The sequence below is a fragment of the Anomaloglossus baeobatrachus genome, chromosome 11 (assembly GCF_048569485.1).
Source record: "Anomaloglossus baeobatrachus isolate aAnoBae1 chromosome 11, aAnoBae1.hap1, whole genome shotgun sequence".
NCBI classification, from domain to species: domain Eukaryota; kingdom Metazoa; phylum Chordata; class Amphibia; order Anura; family Aromobatidae; genus Anomaloglossus; species Anomaloglossus baeobatrachus.
Window position 1 is genome coordinate 11,389,524 of NC_134363.1, and position 15,976 is coordinate 11,405,499.

Sequence of the window (15,976 nt, forward strand, 5' to 3'; positions counted from 1 at the left end):
ATTACCATGTAAGGGGAACAATGTTGGATATTATGGGGGGGTGCACAGTGGGGTATTAATAACAATAATAATAATGATAATACCCCACACTGGGCCCCCCCACAATAATACCCCACACTGGGCACTGGGCCCCCCCCCACAATAATACCCCACACTGGGCCCCCCCCCCACAATAATACCCCACACTGGGCACTGGGCCCCCCCCCCACAATAATACCCCACACTGGGCCCCCCCCCCACAATAATACCCCACACTGGGCCCCCCCCACAATAATACCCCACACTGGGCCCCCCCCCCCCACAATAATACCCCACACTGGGCACTGGGCCCCCCCCCACAATAATACCCCACACTGGGCCCCCCCCCACAATAATACCCCACACTGGGCACTGGGCCCCCCCCCCCACAATAATACCCCACACTGGGCCCCCCCCCCACAATAATACCCCACACTGGGCCCCCCCCACAATAATACCCCACACTGGCCCCCCCCCCACAATAATACCCCACACTGGGCCCCCCCCACAATAATACCCCACACTGGCGGCCCCCCCCACAATAATACCCCACACTGGGCCCCCCCCACAATAATACCCCACACTGGGCCCCCCCCACAATAATACCCCACACTGGCCCCCCCCCCACAATAATACCCCACACTGGGCCCCCCCCCACAATAATACGCCACACTGGGCCCCCCCCCACAATAATACGCCACACTGGGCCCCTCCCCCACAATAATACGCCACACTGGGCCCCTCCCCCACAATAATACACCACACTGGGCCCCCCCCCCACAATAATACCCCACACTGTGCCCCCCCCCACAATAATACCCCACACTGTGCCCCCCCCGCAATAATACCCCACACTGTGCCCCCCCACATATTATCCCACAGTGTGCCCCCCACAATTAAATACCCCACACGCTGGCTACTATTATGTGTGGGTGGGGGGCGCACAGTTTTGGCTATGATTATGTGTGGGTGGGGGGCGCACAGTGTTGGCTACTATTATGTGGAGGGGGTCACAGTGTTGGCTACTATTATGTGGAGGGGGTCACAGTGTTGGCTACTATTATGTGGAGGGGGTCACAGTGTTGGCTACTATTATGTGGAGGGGGTCACAGTGTTGGCTACTATTATGTGGAGGGGGTCACAGTGTTGGCTACTATTATGTGGAGGGGGTCACAGTGTTGGCTACTATTATGTGGAGGGGGTCACAGTGTTGGCTACTATTATGTGGAGGGGGGCACAGTGTTGGCTACTATTATGTGGAGGGGGCACAGTGTTGGCTACTATTATGTGGAGGGGGCACAGTGTTGGCTACTATTATGTGGAGGGGGCCACAGTGTTGGCTACTATTATGTAGAGGGGGCCACAGTGTTGGCTACTATTATGTAGAGGGGGTCACAGTGTTGGCTACTGTTATGTGGAGGGGGCCACAGTGTTGGCTACTATTATGTGGAGGGGGCCACATTGTTGGCTACTATTATGTGAATGGGGGCACAGTGTTGGCTACTATTAGGTGGAGGGGGCCACAGTGTTGGCTACTATTATGTGGAGGGGGGCACAGTGTTGGCTACTATTATGTGGAGTGGGGCACAGTGTTGGCTACTATTATGTGGATGGGGGCACAGTGTTGGCTACTATTAGGTGGAGGGGGCCACAGTGTTGGCTACTATTATGTGGAGGGGGGCACAGTGTTGGCTACTATTATGTGGATGGGGGCACAGTGTTGGCTACTATTAGGTGGAGGGGGCCACAGTGTTGGCTACTATTATGTGGAGGGGGGCACAGTGTTGGCTACTATTATGTGGAGGGGGGCACAGTGTTGGCTACTATTATGTGGAGGGGGCCACAGTGTTGGCTACTATTATGTGGAGGGGGCCACAGTGTTGGCTACTATTATGTGGAGGGGGGCACAGTGTTGGCTACTATTATGTGGAGGGGGGCACAGTGTTGGCTACTATTATGTGGAGGGGGGCACAGTGTTGGCTACTATTATGTGGAGGGGGGCACAGTGTTGGCTACTATTATGTGGAGGGGGCCACAGTGTTGGCTACTATTATGTGGAGGGGGCCACAGTGTTGGCTACTATTATGTGGAGGGGGCCACAGTGTTGGCTACTATTATGTGGAGGGGGGCACAGTGTTGGTTACTATTATGTGGAGGGGGGCACAGTGTTGGCTACTATTATGTGGAGGGGGGCACAGTGTTGGCTACTATTATGTGGAGGGGGGCACAGTGTTGGCTACTATTATGTGGAGGGGGGCACAGTGTTGGCTACTATTATGTGGAGGGGGGCACAGTGTTGGCTACTATTATGTGGAGGGGGCCACAGTGTTGGCTACTATTATGTGGAGGGGGGCCACAGTGAAGGTAGACAAAAAAAAAAAAAGTGTGAATGTGAAATAATGGGGCCCACGGTGCTCAAGCATCAGTCATCGTTACAGACGTCTAGGAGACGACTACGAGAAGCCGATCCCAGCGGGACCTGATGTCCCCAAATGTCACCAGCGCCAAAAGGTAAAAGAGGGGGAGAAAGAGGAGTGCGGGGATTATTGAAGTTGGCAGCTGGATACAATGTTGACTTGTGTAATACATGATGTATGATGCCGCGCGACTGCAGATATCCGGGTTTTATCTCACAGAAAGATACTTCCTGATCACAGAAGGTTCACTCCAACCACAAAAATACCCTCTGGTAAAGAAAAACAAATAAAAAAAAATCTTGCAGAAACGACTTCAAGGCGAGAAGGGTTACTGCACTTAATTTCGGGTCATAGTAGGATTAATAGCTGCACTTTTTTGGGAGGAAATGAGAACCGTAAAGTGTATCTCCCTCGTTTTCCCGCCTCACGACTACACACCGAACGACTCCTCAAAATAGAAAGTAAAAGAAAAGCGCCAGAAAGAATCACCGAGACGTACAAGAAATCCGTTACCTGGATATTCACAGGAGAATCGGCCCCGATCCAAACTGTTCACCCCCTAAAATACGACAGGTCGAAAATATGTTGCAGGAAATGTCAAAGTTACACAAGAACAAGGGCGTTCCTGTTTAACTTCCTTCCAGTGGAAGGTGCAGAAATTCAGTGTATGATGTCCCAAACCAGTTTAGTCTGTAGGATACAAGTGACGTGCACGCTCCAGCTGACAGTTTTGGGGGCAGATCACCCCCGCTGCACCCCCACTAGAAGACAAAGTGAAAGGCGAGTTAGTTTTTCTAAAAAAAAAAAAAAGGAGAGTTAATGGGAAATCCTACTCAGAACACCCACAATTATTTGTTACTTTGTGTCATTGATACATTGTTATTCAGCGGGTTCCGCGCTGCCGGATACACTCAGGAATTCTCACTCAAATCAGAATGTTTTATTGTTTATTTATTGATACAATGTTGCATTTTGTTTACATAAAGTTGTGGCTTGTTTTGTTTTGTCCTGACCTGGTTCACATGAAGCAGGGTCTTTGTGAGAAGGAAAGTTCTGAACTCCTAGAATGCGGAATAGCAAATATTCGGATCCGAAATACTATCTGTCATCACTAGGGGCGCCATTTATGCCAAATATTGTTACATAGGTTGAAAAAAAAAAAAAAAGAAGCCCCCAGACCATCTAGGTGAACTTTCCTCCACCAATTATATATTTTGTCATTAAGTCATTTAGAACTGACAATGTTGTGTACTGAGGAAATCATCCAGCCCTGATATAAAGCTGTTATAGTATCTGCCATTACTACCTCTTGTGGTCGGCATTCCACAGTCTGACTGCTCTAACTGTAAAGAACCCTTTCCTGTTTAGCTGCCGGAATCGCTTTTCTTCCACTTGCAGTGAGTGCCCCTGGTCCTTAGTATTGTCCGTGGAAGAAATAAGTCATGAACCAAGTCATTTATATTAACCACACATGTATTTATACATATAAATGAGATCTCCTCTGAGGCATCTTTTATCACTTCTCATCAGGCGGGCGGCCTCCATCCCCTCATCAGGCGGGCGGCCTCCATCCCCTCATCAGGCGGGCGGCCTCCATCCCCTCATCAGGCGGGCGGCCTCCATCCCCTCATCAGGCGGGCGGCCTCCATCCCCTCATCAGGCGGGCGGCCTCCATCCCCTCATCAGGAGGGCGGCCTCCATCCCCTCATCAGGAGGGCGGCCTCCATCCCCTCATCAGGAGGGCGGCCTCCATCCCCTCATCAGGAGGGCGGCCTCCATCCCCTCATCAGGAGGGCGGCCTCCATCCCCTCATCAGGAGGGCGGCCTCCATCCCCTCATCAGGAGGGCGGCCTCCATCCCCTCATCAGGCGGGCGGCCTCCATCCCCTCATCAGGCGGGCGGCCTCCATCCCCTCATCAGGCGGGCGGCCTCCATTACTCATCAGGCGGGCGGCCTCCATTACTCATCAGGCGGGCGGCCTCCATTACTCATCATACAGGCAGCCTCCATTACTCATCATACAGGCAGCCTCCATTCCTCATCATACGGGCGGCCTCCATTCCTTGTAATAATCTTATTGCCGCCTTTGAACTGACTGTAACTTCTGAATGTCCTTTTTAAAATGCGGAGCCCAAAACTGAATCCCGTATTCCAGATGTGGCCTTACAAGTGATTTATAGAGGGGGAACAATACGTTGGGATCCTGGGACCTAAGCTCTTTTTATACACCCTAAAATCTGGTTTGCTTTAGCAGCTGCTGCCTGACATTGAGTGCTGCTGCTCGGTTACTTGTACCCAAAATCCTCCGGTCCTTCTTCTGTTCTGTAGTCCCGAGTTTACTTCCATTTAATGTATACGCAGCTATAGGATTACTCCGTCCTCGGGGCATTACTTTACATTTATCAACATTAAATCTCCTCTGTCCAGTATCTGCCCATTCTGACATCTTATCCAGATCTTTTTGTAATATTGTACTATCAAGGTCAGTGTTTAATATCCTACATAGTTTGGTGTCATCAGCAAAGACTGACACTTTACTATCAATCCCATCCACAAGGTCATTAATAAAAGAGATTAAAAAGAATCAATCCTAACAAAGATCCCTGCGGTCCCCACTGCTCCCAGCACAGATCCCTGCGGTCCCCACTGCTCCCAGCACAGATCCCTGCGGTCCCCACTGCTCCCAGCACAGATCCCTGCGGTCCCCACTGCTCCCAGCACAGATCCCTGCGGTCCCCACTGCTCCCAGCACAGATCCCTGCGGTCCCCACTGCTCCCAGCACAGATCCCTGCGGCCCCCACTGCTCCCAGCACAGATCCCTGCGGCCCCCACTGCTCCCAGCACAGATCCCTGCGGCCCCCACTGCTCCCAGCACAGATCCCTGCGGCCCCCACTGCTCCCAGCACAGATCCCTGCGGCCCCCACTGCTCCCAGCACAGATCCCTGCGGCCCCCACTGCTCCCAGCACAGATCCCTGCGGCCCCCACTGCTCCCAGCACAGATCCCTGCGGCCCCCACTGCTCCCAGCACAGATCCCTGCGGCCCCCACTGCTCCCAGCACAGATCCCTGCGGCCCCCACTGCTCCCAGCACAGATCCCTGCGGCCCCCACTGCTCCCAGCACAGATCCCTGCGGCCCCCACTGCTCCCAGCACAGATCCCTGCGGCCCCCACTGCTCCCAGCACAGATCCCTGCGGCCCCCACTGCTCCCAGCACAGATCCCTGCGGCCCCCACTGCTCCCAGCACAGATCCCTGCGGCCCCCACTGCTCCCAGCACAGATCCCTGCGGCCCCCACTGCTCCCAGCACAGATCCCTGCGGCCCCCACTGCTCCCAGCACAGATCCCTGCGGCCCCCACTGCTCCCAGCACAGATCCCTGCGGCCCCCACTGCTCCCAGCACAGATCCCTGCGGCCCCCACTGCTCCCAGCACAGATCCCTGCGGCCCCCACTGCTCCCAGCACAGATCCCTGCGGCCCCCACTGCTCCCAGCACAGATCCCTGCGGCCCCCACTGCTCCCAGCACAGATCCCTGCGGCCCCCACTGCTCCCAGCACAGATCCCTGCGGCCCCCACTGCTCCCAGCACAGATCCCTGCGGCCCCCACTGCTCCCAGCACAGATCCCTGCGGTCCCCACTGTTCCCAGTACAGATCCCTGCGGTCCCCACTGCTCCCAGTACAGATCCCTGCGGTCCCCACTGTTCCCAGTACAGATCCCTGCGGTCCCCACTGCTCCCAGTACAGATCCCTGCGGCCCCCACTGTTCCCAGTACAGATCCCTGCGGTCCCCAATGCTCCCAGTACAGATCCCTGCGGCCCCCACTGCTCCCAGTACAGATCCCTGCGGTCCCCAATGCTCCCAGTACAGATCCCTGCGGCCCCCACTGCTCCCAGTACAGATCCCTGCGGCCCCCACTGCTCCCAGTACAGATCCCTGCGGCCCCCACTGCTCCCAGTACAGATCCCTGCGGTCCCCACTGCTCCCAGTACAGATCCCTGCGGTCCCCACTGCTCCCAGTACAGATCCCTGCGGTCCCCACTGTTCCCAGTACAGATCCCTGCGGTCCCCAATGCTCCCAGTACAGATCCCTGCGGCCCCCACTGCTCCCAGTACAGATCCCTGCGGCCCCCAATGCTCCCAGTACAGATCCCTGCGGCCCCCACTGCTCCCAGTACAGATCCCTGCGGTCCCCAATGCTCCCAGTACAGATCCCTGCGGCCCCCACTGCTCCCAGTACAGATCCCTGCGGTCCCCACTGCTCCCAGTACAGATCCCTGCGGCCCCCACTGCTCCCAGTACAGATCCCTGCGGTCCCCACTGCTCCCAGTACAGATCCCTGCGGTCCCCACTGCTCCCAGTACAGATCCCTGCGGTCCCCACTGCTCCCAGTACAGATCCCTGCGGTCCCCACTGCTCCCAGTACAGATCCCTGCGGCCCCCACTGCTCCCAGTACAGATCCCTGCGGCCCCCAGTGCTCCCAGTACAGATCCCTGCGGCCCCCAGTGCTCCCAGTACAGATCCCTGCGGCCCCCACTGCTCCCTTTACAGATCCCTGCGGTCCCCACTGCTCCCAGTACAGATCCCTGCGGCCCCCACTGCTCCCAGTACAGATCCCTGCGGCCCCCACTGCTCCCAGTACAGATCCCTGCGGCCCCCACTGCTCCCAGTACAGATCCCTGCGGTCCCCACTGCTCCCAGTACAGATCCCTGCGGTCCCCACTGCTCCCAGTACAGATCCCTGCGGTCCCCACTGCTCCCAGTACAGATCCCTGCGGTCCCCACTGCTCCCAGTACAGATCCCTGCGGTCCCCACTGCTCCCAGTACAGATCCCTGCGGCCCCCACTGCTCCCAGTACAGATCCCTGCGGTCCCCACTGCTCCCAGTACAGATCCCTGCGGTCCCCAATGCTCCCAGTACAGATCCCTGCGGTCCCCACTGCTCCCAGTACAGATCCCTGCGGTCCCCACTGCTCCCAGTACAGATCCCTGCGGTCCCCACTGCTCCCAGTACAGATCCCTGCGGCCCCCACTGCTCCCGGTACAGATCCCTGCGGTCCCCACTGCTCCCGGTACAGATCCCTGCGGTCCCCAATGCTCCCGGTACAGATCCCTGCGGTCCCCACTGCTCCCGGTACAGATCCCTGCGGCCCCCACTGCTCCCGGTACAGATCCCTGAGGTCCCCACTGCTCCCGGTACAGATCCCTGCGGTCCCCACTGCTCCCGGTACAGATCCCTGCGGTCCCCACTGCTCCCGGTACAGATCCCTGCGGCCCCCACTGCTCCCGGTACAGATCCCTGCGGCCCCCACTGCTCCCTTTACAGATCCCTGCGGTCCCCACTGCTCCCAGTACAGATCCCTGCGGTCCCCACTGCTCCCAGTACAGATCCCTGCGGTCCCCACTGCTCCCAGTACAGATCCCTGCGGTCCCCACTGCTCCCAGTACAGATCCCTGCGGTCCCCACTGCTCCCAGTACAGATCCCTGCGGTCCCCACTGCTCCCAGTACAGATCCCTGCGGTCCCCACTGCTCCCAGTACAGATCCCTGCGGTCCCCACTGCTCCCAGTACAGATCCCTGCGGTCCCCACTGCTCCCAGTACAGATCCCTGCGGTCCCCACTGCTCCCAGTACAGATCCCTGCGGTCCCCACTGCTCCCAGTACAGATCCCTGCGGTCCCCACTGCTCCCAGTACAGATCCCTGCGGTCCCCACTGCTCCCAGTACAGATCCCTGCGGTCCCCACTGCTCCCAGTACAGATCCCTGCGGCCCCCACTGCTCCCAGTACAGATCCCTGCGGTCCCCACTGCTCCCAGTACAGATCCCTGCGGTCCCCACTGCTCCCAGTACAGATCCCTGCGGTCCCCACTGCTCCCAGTACAGATCCCTGCGGTCCCCACTGCTCCCAGTACAGATCCCTGCGGTCCCCACTGCTCCCAGTACAGATCCCTGCGGTCCCCACTGCTCCCAGTACAGATCCCTGCGGCCCCCACTGCTCCCAGTACAGATCCCTGCGGTCCCCACTGCTCCCAGTACAGATCCCTGCGGTCCCCACTGCTCCCAGTACAGATCCCTGCGGTCCCCACTGCTCCCAGTACAGATCCCTGCGGTCCCCACTGCTCCCAGTACAGATCCCTGCGGTCCCCACTGCTCCCAGTACAGATCCCTGCGGCCCCCACTGCTGCCAGTACAGATCCCTGCGGTCCCCACTGCTCCCAGTACAGATCCCTGCGCTCCCCACTGCTCCCAGTACAGATCCCTGCTGTCCCCACTGCTCCCAGTACAGATCCCTGCGGTCCCCACTGCTCCCAGTACAGATCCCTGCGGTCCCCAATTGGGTTCATATGTCGTTAAATAGCAGTAAATCCCTGAGTGTTCGGCAGCTTTCATGTGACACCCGGCTGCGATGGCCGAGATTGCAATTGTCAAAGTTTTCATTGCAAAAGTGACTCATACTCTAAAAAGGAGTTTGGCAGGGGCTGGGGGCTACCCGTCCGGCTATCCCCCTCCCCCTCCTCCAATGCAATCACAAGGTAGTTGGCAGCTTTGGTTCCCAGGTACATATCTGGGCTCCCATCCAAGTAGGATGACAAAATCCAAAAGGATTGAATGTTTGACATTTAAGAATTTCTTTAAAATAATATTAAAAAAAATAATCCAATAAAAAATACTTTGCCGCTTTTAAATGTGCAAACATCACAAATGATTAAAGCAGAAATCAAGTCACAGTTATTTATATTTTGCAGTCTTTGGTCTGATGGAACGATATCCTGACTTGTGGCTTTGTTTTTAGGGGGATCCCGGACCAAGATGGCAGCTTAATAAAAACACAAGGAGAGGATTCCCAGATTTCACACTTTCCCTCTCCGGGATTCTCCCCAGAGTCTCTGTGTTTGGAGGACATTTGAGTTCACCACGAACCAGTAGCTGCAAAAAAGAAAAAAGGACGGAGTAAAGAAGGGAAGACTGGTTCCCATTTAAAAGTATGTTCTAATATAGTTTTTTTTTTTCCTAACATGTCGACCAGACACTGCCATGCACCCCCCGATAGTCCTCCAGACGGTACTATGCACCCCCCGATAGTCCTCCAGACGGTACTATGCACCCCCCCATAGTCCTCCAGACGGTACTATGCACCCCCCCATAGTCCTCCAGACGGTACTATGCACCCCCCCATAGTCCTCCAGACGGTACTATGCACCCCCCCATAGTCCTCCAGACGGTACTATGCACCCCCCCATAGTCCTCCAGACGGTACTATGCACCCCCCCATAGTCCTCCAGACGGTACTATGCACCCCCCCATAGTCCTCCAGACGGTACTATGCACCCCCCCATAGTCCTCCAGACGGTACTATGCACCCCCCCCATAGTCCTCCAGACGGTACTATGCACCCCCCCCATAGTCCTCCAGACGGTACTATGCACCCCCCCATAGTCCTCCAGACGGTACTATGCACCCCCCCCATAGTCCTCCAGACGGTACTATGCACCCCCCCCATAGTCCTCCAGACGGTACTATGCACCCCCCCATAGTCCTCCAGACGGTACTATGCACCCCCCCATAGTCCTCCAGACGGTACTATGCACCCCCCCATAGTCCTCCAGACGGTACTATGCACCCCCCCATAGTCCTCCAGACGGTACTATGCACCCCCCCATAGTCCTCCAGACGGTACTATGCACCCCCCCATAGTCCTCCAGACGGTACTATGCACCCCCCCATAGTCCTCCAGACGGTACTATGCACCCCCCCATAGTCCTCCAGACGGTACTATGCACCCCCCCATAGTCCTCCAGACGGTACTATGCACCCCCCCATAGTCCTCCAGACGGTACTATGCACCCCCCCATAGTCCTCCAGACGGTACTATGCACCCCCCCATAGTCCTCCAGACGGTACTATGCACCCCCCCATAGTCCTCCAGACGGTACTATGCACCCCCCCATAGTCCTCCAGACGGTACTATGCACCCCCCCATAGTCCTCCAGACGGTACTATGCACCCCCCCATAGTCCTCCAGACGGTACTATGCACCCCCCCATAGTCCTCCAGACGGTACTATGCACCCCCCCATAGTCCTCCAGACGGTACTATGCACCCCCCCATAGTCCTCCAGACGGTACTATGCACCCCCCCATAGTCCTCCAGACGGTACTATGCACCCCCCCATAGTCCTCCAGACGGTACTATGCACCCCCCCATAGTCCTCCAGACGGTACTATGCACCCCCCCATAGTCCTCCAGACGGTACTATGCACCCCCCCATAGTCCTCCAGACGGTACTATGCACCCCCCCATAGTCCTCCAGACGGTACTATGCACCCCCCCATAGTCCTCCAGACGGTACTATGCACCCCCCCATAGTCCTCCAGACGGTACTATGCACCCCCCCATAGTCCTCCAGACGGTACTATGCACCCCCCCATAGTCCTCCAGACGGTACTATGCACCCCCCCATAGTCCTCCAGACGGTACTATGCACCCCCCCATAGTCCTCCAGACGGTACTATGCACCCCCCCATAGTCCTCCAGACGGTACTATGCACCCCCCCATAGTCCTCCAGACGGTACTATGCACCCCCCCCATAGTCCTCCAGACGGTACTATGCACCCCCCCCATAGTCCTCCAGACGGTACTATGCACCCCCCCATAGTCCTCCAGACGGTACTATGCACCCCCCCATAGTCCTCCAGACGGTACTATGCACCCCCCCATAGTCCTCCAGACGGTACTATGCACCCCCCCATAGTCCTCCAGACGGTACTATGCACCCCCCCATAGTCCTCCAGACGGTACTATGCACCCCCCCATAGTCCTCCAGACGGTACTATGCACCCCCCCATAGTCCTCCAGACGGTACTATGCACCCCCCCATAGTCCTCCAGACGGTACTATGCACCCCCCCATAGTCCTCCAGACGGTACTATGCACCCCCCCATAGTCCTCCAGACGGTACTATGCACCCCCCCATAGTCCTCCAGACGGTACTATGCACCCCCCCATAGTCCTCCAGACGGTACTATGCACCCCCCCATAGTCCTCCAGACGGTACTATGCACCCCCCCATAGTCCTCCAGACGGTACTATGCACCCCCCCATAGTCCTCCAGACGGTACTATGCACCCCCCCATAGTCCTCCAGACGGTACTATGCACCCCCCCATAGTCCTCCAGACGGTACTATGCACCCCCCCATAGTCCTCCAGACGGTACTATGCACCCCCCCATAGTCCTCCAGACGGTACTATGCACCCCCCCATAGTCCTCCAGACGGTACTATGCACCCCCCCATAGTCCTCCAGACGGTACTATGCACCCCCCCATAGTCCTCCAGACGGTACTATGCACCCCCCCATAGTCCTCCAGACGGTACTATGCACCCCCCCATAGTCCTCCAGACGGTACTATGCACCCCCCCATAGTCCTCCAGACGGTACTATGCACCCCCCCATAGTCCTCCAGACGGTACTATGCACCCCCCCATAGTCCTCCAGACGGTACTATGCACCCCCCCATAGTCCTCCAGACGGTACTATGCACCCCCCCATAGTCCTCCAGACGGTACTATGCACCCCCCCATAGTCCTCCAGACGGTACTATGCACCCCCCCATAGTCCTCCAGACGGTACTATGCACCCCCCCATAGTCCTCCAGACGGTACTATGCACCCCCCCATAGTCCTCCAGACGGTACTATGCACCCCCCCATAGTCCTCCAGACGGTACTATGCACCCCCCCATAGTCCTCCAGACGGTACTATGCACCCCCCCATAGTCCTCCAGACGGTACTATGCACCCCCCCATAGTCCTCCAGACGGTACTATGCACCCCCCCATAGTCCTCCAGACGGTACTATGCACCCCCCCATAGTCCTCCAGACGGTACTATGCACCCCCCCATAGTCCTCCAGACGGTACTATGCACCCCCCCATAGTCCTCCAGACGGTACTATGCACCCCCCCATAGTCCTCCAGACGGTACTATGCACCCCCCCATAGTCCTCCAGACGGTACTATGCACCCCCCCATAGTCCTCCAGACGGTACTATGCACCCCCCCATAGTCCTCCAGACGGTACTATGCACCCCCCCATAGTCCTCCAGACGGTACTATGCACCCCCCCATAGTCCTCCAGACGGTACTATGCACCCCCCCATAGTCCTCCAGACGGTACTATGCACCCCCCCATAGTCCTCCAGACGGTACTATGCACCCCCCCATAGTCCTCCAGACGGTACTATGCACCCCCCCATAGTCCTCCAGACGGTACTATGCACCCCCCCATAGTCCTCCAGACGGTACTATGCACCCCCCCATAGTCCTCCAGACGGTACTATGCACCCCCCCATAGTCCTCCAGACGGTACTATGCACCCCCCCATAGTCCTCCAGACGGTACTATGCACCCCCCCATAGTCCTCCAGACGGTACTATGCACCCCCCCATAGTCCTCCAGACGGTACTATGCACCCCCCCATAGTCCTCCAGACGGTACTATGCACCCCCCCATAGTCCTCCAGACGGTACTATGCACCCCCCCATAGTCCTCCAGACGGTACTATGCACCCCCCCATAGTCCTCCAGACGGTACTATGCACCCCCCCATAGTCCTCCAGACGGTACTATGCACCCCCCCATAGTCCTCCAGACGGTACTATGCACCCCCCCATAGTCCTCCAGACGGTACTATGCACCCCCCCATAGTCCTCCAGACGGTACTATGCACCCCCCCATAGTCCTCCAGACGGTACTATGCACCCCCCCATAGTCCTCCAGACGGTACTATGCACCCCCCCATAGTCCTCCAGACGGTACTATGCACCCCCCCATAGTCCTCCAGACGGTACTATGCACCCCCCCATAGTCCTCCAGACGGTACTATGCACCCCCCCATAGTCCTCCAGACGGTACTATGCACCCCCCCATAGTCCTCCAGACGGTACTATGCACCCCCCCATAGTCCTCCAGACGGTACTATGCACCCCCCCATAGTCCTCCAGACGGTACTATGCACCCCCCCATAGTCCTCCAGACGGTACTATGCACCCCCCCATAGTCCTCCAGACGGTACTATGCACCCCCCCATAGTCCTCCAGACGGTACTATGCACCCCCCCATAGTCCTCCAGACGGTACTATGCACCCCCCCATAGTCCTCCAGACGGTACTATGCACCCCCCCATAGTCCTCCAGACGGTACTATGCACCCCCCCATAGTCCTCCAGACGGTACTATGCACCCCCCCATAGTCCTCCAGACGGTACTATGCACCCCCCCATAGTCCTCCAGACGGTACTATGCACCCCCCCATAGTCCTCCAGACGGTACTATGCACCCCCCCATAGTCCTCCAGACGGTACTATGCACCCCCCCATAGTCCTCCAGACGGTACTATGCACCCCCCCATAGTCCTCCAGACGGTACTATGCACCCCCCCATAGTCCTCCAGACGGTACTATGCACCCCCCCATAGTCCTCCAGACGGTACTATGCACCCCCCCATAGTCCTCCAGACGGTACTATGCACCCCCCCATAGTCCTCCAGACGGTACTATGCACCCCCCCATAGTCCTCCAGACGGTACTATGCACCCCCCCATAGTCCTCCAGACGGTACTATGCACCCCCCCATAGTCCTCCAGACGGTACTATGCACCCCCCCATAGTCCTCCAGACGGTACTATGCACCCCCCCATAGTCCTCCAGACGGTACTATGCACCCCCCCATAGTCCTCCAGACGGTACTATGCACCCCCCCATAGTCCTCCAGACGGTACTATGCACCCCCCCATAGTCCTCCAGACGGTACTATGCACCCCCCCATAGTCCTCCAGACGGTACTATGCACCCCCCCATAGTCCTCCAGACGGTACTATGCACCCCCCCATAGTCCTCCAGACGGTACTATGCACCCCCCCATAGTCCTCCAGACGGTACTATGCACCCCCCCGATAGTCCTCCAGACGGTACTATGCACCCCCCCATAGTCCTCCAGACGGTACTATGCACCCCCCCATAGTCCTCCAGACGGTACTATGCACCCCCCCATAGTCCTCCAGACGGTACTATGCACCCCCCCATAGCCCTCCAGACGGTACTATGCACCCCCCCATAGCCCTCCAGACGGTACTATGCACCCCCCCATAGCCCTCCAGACGGTACTATGCACCCCCCCATAGTACTCCAGACGGTACTATGCACCCCCCCCATAGTACTCCAGACGGTACTATACAGCCCCCCCATAGTCCTCCAGACGGTACTATGCACCCCCCCATAGTCATCCAGACAGTACTATGCACTCCCTCGTAGTGGTCCTATGCACCTCCCCGTAGTGATCCAAACACTACTATGCACCCCCTGTACTTGTCCATATAGTATAATGCACCCCCCCCCATACTTCTCCATGTGGGGGGCACTGGCACCGGGCCCCATAGCAGCTCTATGGTCTGCCGCCATTGGGCCCAAGTTTCCTATTCAGTTGTGACAAATTTTCCACTCTCAAAATACACAAATCTTAACAAGAATCACATTGAAACTGCAGAACGGCCACCATCTACAAGTGGAAACCAAAGGAATGACCTGAGGGTAAAGCGTGTACCGTAGCATGAGCTGAGGCTCTCATTCTGGTGAAGCTTGCTACAGGCAGATTTTATGCAGAATTTGGCACTGAATGGATTCTACCCAGAAAATCACAGGCGGATACAATATCTGCCACTGTACACATCCCCTGAAGTCTATGGGTGCAGGATATAGCATGCATCTGTGCAGCATCTGATCAGATACATTGTACATAGGAAGCGGTACTTGATTTTATACATTTTAAAAGTGTTGCTGTATAAATAAGGAAGTCACATGTGTGTAAAATACAGATTGGAATTGCATTAAATGTAGGATCTGGAGATGTAGCGCGGAAGAGCCATCAGAGAAAAAAAGCCGCAGTGTGCACATAGCCTTATAATTCCTCAGGCTTCCATTAGGCAAGGCAATTAATTAATTCAGAGCCAAACCACAAACGCTAGAGCTTCTATATCTTACTATAAGGGTACGCTCACACGAGCGTGAAAATCGGACGAGAGCAATGCGAGAAATTCTCGCATTACACTCGGATCAATGTTATTCTATGAGTGCGAGCTGTTGGTCAGCTTTTCTCGTATCCAGATTCTGGATACGAGAAAAGCGGCAGCATGCTGCGTATTCATAAGTAAAACGTCTCTGACTCACCAATACAAGTCTATGGGTGCGAGAAAAAAAAACGGACGTCACACGGACCATCCTAGTGACATCCGTTTTTATGAATACAATTCTATCATGTAGCATAGAACACTGTAAATGTTCATGTTATTGACTGTAAATGACTAATAGCTGCTGAGAAAAAAAAACAGATTGCACACGGATAGCACACTGATGACAAGTGAGAAAAATTCGTCCGACTCTCGCAAACGAGAATGGGACCGTTTTTTAATACGTTCGTGTGAGTCCAGCCTAACCCTGGAGCTCTGAGCTCCTGCCAGAAAAAGAGCTTACAAATAAAAAAAAAAAA

The 15,976-nt window shown here is 56.4% G+C and overlaps 1 protein-coding gene across 1 annotated transcript in view; it reads left to right on the forward strand.

The window, feature by feature from the left end:
• LOC142257017 (uncharacterized) overlaps positions 1 to 15,976 on the forward strand; it is a 58,794-nt gene that overhangs the window by 5,939 nt on the left and 36,879 nt on the right. Inside the window, exon 3 of the mRNA XM_075329063.1 lies at positions 9,231 to 9,420. The gene's annotated coding sequence lies outside the window, so the exon portion shown is untranslated. The remainder of the gene's footprint in view (positions 1 to 9,230; positions 9,421 to 15,976) is intronic.